This window comes from Telopea speciosissima, chromosome 4 (assembly GCF_018873765.1).
Source record: "Telopea speciosissima isolate NSW1024214 ecotype Mountain lineage chromosome 4, Tspe_v1, whole genome shotgun sequence".
Taxonomy (NCBI): domain Eukaryota; kingdom Viridiplantae; phylum Streptophyta; class Magnoliopsida; order Proteales; family Proteaceae; genus Telopea; species Telopea speciosissima.
The window spans coordinates 43,388,980-43,393,655 of NC_057919.1; the positions used below are offsets into that span (position 1 = coordinate 43,388,980).

The 4,676-nt window shown below is 36.2% G+C and overlaps 1 pseudogene; it reads right to left on the reverse strand.

Annotated features, from left to right (window-relative positions):
• Nucleotides 1-388: 388 nt before the first annotated feature.
• On the reverse strand, nucleotides 389-4,274 carry LOC122659322 (annotated as a pseudogene).
• Nucleotides 4,275-4,676: the final 402 nt, after the last annotated feature.

Genomic DNA, 4,676 nt, shown 5'->3' on the forward strand with positions numbered 1-4,676 from the left:
AGATGTAGAGTTCCATGGAAACCAAACATTTTTTCCTTGATACATAATCACTTTATTTTTTATTTTTTATTTTTTTTGGTACGACACTTTATTTTTGTTGGAGGGCTGTAAAACTAACACTTATATGAGCCAGGAAAGAAATACGTACATTACTGTAAGCATATCTTGAAGTAAAGGAAGGAAAACATCCTCACAATACTAATTGCTCTTTATTTCTACATAATCACTTGATCAAACACTTGCCACTTCAAACTACATAAGGATTCAAACAAGAAAAACATGAAACAAAACTCCTTACTCCTTAGGTGCTCAATATTTTAAAGCTAAACAGGGGAAATCAGAGCTTTGGTTTTGAAGATAGCAGTTCCTCCTTCGACATAAACGAAAGTTAAGTTGCAAATTTGAGAATTGGATAGTCGGTATATCCAAGAACAGGATCAGATATGTGAAAGTTCTCGACCTCTATCGTACTTGTTAAGGGGAGCATCAAGCTCAAACCTCTTAGGCAAATCCAGATTAGCCAAAAACCATCGGCCATAAGCCACAAGATCTGCATGGTTTTTGGAAATGACTTCGTTGCCTTCTTCCCTACCATAGCCCCCAGCAATGATGAAAGTACCATTGAAAGCTTTCCTCATGGGTAGAAGACTTTGGGGACATTCAGGCTTCTGTATGTCTTTTCTCATCCTTGGCTCAATCATGTGGCTGTAGAGTATCCCATACTTGTTAGGGGATTCAGCCATGTAAAGGCCCAAAGCTTTTGGGTTTGAGTCTCCGCTCTCCATATAATCAGCAAAAAGTGAGAGCCTAATTCCAACTTTATCAGCTCCAATCTCACCACTGATTGCCTCAACTACTTCAAGAGGGAAGCGGCAACGGTTTTTCTAAACTCCCACCATATTTGTCTATTTGATCATTGACTTCATCTTTCATGAACTGCTCTCGATAAGGTACCCATGAGCCCCATGGATCTCAATTCCATCAAAACCTAATTAAAAAAAAAAAAACTAATGTAAATTCCAAAATTAAACAACATTGTTGAATGCATTCTTGACATATAGCCATGGTGAAAGAAAAAGCTTCTCTCATGCAAATTTGAAGTTTTTTTTTTTTTTTTATATTATCCAGCCCAGTGCTGTGGTAAAAACAAATAGAAGGGAATGAGGAACATAAAAATGAATCTTCAATCTTTCCCAATTTCATTTGTGGCATGTAATCTGGTTTTTAACCTTAAATTCTAGGAATACATAATCTAAAATATGTACAAACTATGAAAAATAAAACTTTATTCATCATGGCTTATGTGATCCAAGTAACTAGAAGAATAAGATAATGACAATAAAAAAAAATAGAGGTTGGATTCTCATGTTTGTTATAAATAGGAGGTCATATTCTATTTGTTTATATATAGTTCGAATTCAAGGTTCATCTCCAAGCATTTGACAAGAATAGACAACTTTTTCCAAGAAGCCGAAAAAAAAAAAAGAAGAAAATTTCAATCTATTGCACTTTATGTTCTCCAATCAAGTTTGGCTAGCTGAACACCATGAATCATGCAAATCAAAAGAACATGTATGGTAAAACATCCTAAAATGCTCAAATGAATAGCATATCTATGTAAAAGTTGTTGTATATATAAATGTATTCCTTCCTTTTCTGATATATTATGGGATGCTATAGTAATAGAAAATCTTTGTATCACAATGGATAGTTAAAATTAATGACAATATGATCTTCAAAGACCCATATCCTTTTCTTTTCTCCCAAATAACTCAAAATGTTCTCTAAATTTGGTTATTTTTGTATCTTCTGATTGAAGCTTAAAAATTCCTTCCAGATTTTGGTGAAAATTGTTGTTCTTGTTGTCATTGATGTCATTGACTAAATTAAGAAATTCCATCCATCTTTAACCTCTTGGATGGTTATCTCTTGAATGTCATTGGACCACCAATTTTCAACCTCAATGTTCTTTTCTTTGAAGAATTTGAGCCTACCCATTTGGATGAAAATATGTGTACACGAAATGAAATACAAAATGTTGAAAAGTAGTGAATAGCTCAACCTGCTCTTATAGCATTTCTTACAGCAACCCTAAAATCATTGACAAATTTGAGGGATCTAATCTGTCTCCAACTGTCTTGGAGGTGTGAACATTTCAATTTCATTGCCGGTAGTGCGATGATGGGGCTTCAATAATTTGTCCATGGATGAAACTGGTGCTTGTCCATTTGGCTGAAAATCTAATCAGAGAAAGTGGATTAGGAAATGTGGAGAAAGTCAAGCAATTAACATTTCACCTAGAGTTTTGAAAAATGTATAAATCAGTTTCATGAATCTTGTCACAATAGCCTAATACACTTCTTTTCAACTGAAAAAGCATCCTTCACAAACCAAAATAAATAAAGGAACAGGGTCATCATACAAAAAACAAGAAAATATAAATTCTTCATCTCTATGCTTCCTTTCTATAAGTTCAAAGAGTATAGACTTGCATAGATTTTTCTGTATAGGTCCTTAAAGCCTGAACAGATAACATTGCCAAGTTTTCATCTAAGAGCTGGGTCAAGCCCAACATTTTGGATGCCTCAACTAGTAATTCCACCCCCTTTGGGTGGGGGTTATGTGGGGGAGGAGGTGTGGTTAGGCAATGAAGGGCCTTCTTCCTTTCACAGGAGACCCAAATCAAATCACTTGATCAGAAGTAAGAATAGGTCGGATGCAGTTTTCTATGATTTTGTTATTCAATAACACAAATGAATTTGCCTCGTTTAGTTTCCAAACATAGTCAAAAATCTATATCTAGAACAAAAATTCCTATAATATTGGAAGATGGGAAGCCCTCTTAATGGAGGATGTTGAAATAAGAACAAACCAGGAGTAGACACCATTCCCACATGCCAAAGCTGACAAAAGAAGATACCATCCTGTTCATGGATAGCATCAACTATAGGCTTCCAGGCTTCAATCTGTTCTTCTGTCCAAATACCAGGTGTATCTGGGTAGAATCTTCAAGGAGAATAAGAGAAAAACAAAATGAAAAATCAAAAAATAAAGTTACTTCCACAAAAATTTACTTCCTCTATGTCATAGATTTATAATGAAAACCAAATGAGAGTGAGTTCTGTATTACCAAACAAAGTGTGGGTCATACAATAGTACAACTTTCACTCTTTTAAGTTGCATAAATTTTGGCAGTATGTTAACATTGGAAACACAGAAAGTCTTTTGTAAAGTTAAGATTGAGAAATAGCAGTCTTTACCCAAGAGAAGTGTCAGAAACGCCTGTGGCTTCACTTATGAGAAATCCTCCTTTAGTAGTTCTTTGAGAGTAATACAGAATAGCATGAGGTTGAGGAACATTGTTGTATGACCTCTGTCTAGTCAAAGGAGCCAAAACCACTCTGAAACTATACAGAAAGACAAGTAAGAATCCTATAACACTTCCCCAAAATCCTCAACCCAAATGTAGACTTATTAAAAGGAATCTCAAGACATTGTTGTAAGAAACTCCTAAAGTTCTTGTCACTGTCCATTGTAAGACCTTGAGATGCAAAATGAAAGTGTAACTGTACTATGTACTGTTTCTCTTTAAGTGCCTGATATGTCCAACAATGCCAGCCTTTAATTTTAAAGTTGATTAAGATGTCACAAAGTCCAAATTCAGCCCCCTTAGACCAATTGATGTGGTTGATCCCTTTGTAGAAACTGAAACCTAAAATGATGCATAAAAGACTGGAAATCATAAACAAATAAAATCACAAACATCTTACCTCCAACAACCTTCAATCTCTTTAATTTCCTACTATCTCCCACTCTTACAGCTTGATTCAAATTTTGGTTTCACAATGACTTCAAACTCATCGTAATAATTTATCTTTGAAAGATATTACCAAGCATGAAATGTAAACTGTAAGAAACTCAAAATTGCTCTAAAAAAAAGAAACTCTGAGTTGATTTAGTCTACCATACATAAATGCTTGTTCAGACTTTGGTTTCTTGAGTAATACAGTAAAAGAGATTAAACAAGGAGTACATGTAAATAGTCTCACCGGTATGAAGTCATTCCTATGGCATTAGGCTTCAGCATGTCAGCCAAAGAGGCAGTAGATAAAACCTGAGCTCTTGAGAATGGCATGCTTGGTACTGGAGATTTCTCTGTCCAGTGTGAGGATCAAATACTTCAGTGGATTGAAGAGGAGTTAGTGCACCCCATGAATTTTATTTCTTACCTCAGTTGCAGAGTCCGATGACACCGTCGCACAGTGGTATGCCATTGCCTCAATTGTAGAGTTCGACAACTCCAACAGTCACACGGTGTGAAGAGAATGAGGGAATGAAGAATTAGGCACGTAGGAAGGAGAGACTGGCGAAGAGGGTGATGGTTTTGGGGATTGTAACTTTTTAACCCACCTTTAGGTCACCAGAAACAAGAGAGAAAGAGGATGGGTGTAGAGACAACACATTGTCCCTTCAGTCCTTGGATGGATGGACTAGGATTGTACCGCATGGTCATGCGCAGTATAGAAGGGCTTTCCTATGAGATGGGCCACTTTGGTGCCACAGGAGGGCCCGGCCCATCAAGCCAAATGTAAAGAAGTCACCACCTAGGTTAGAGGGCCTAAGGCCCAAAGAATGTCTCTCTTCTTTTAAAAGAGAGAAAACTATTGACTTCAGAA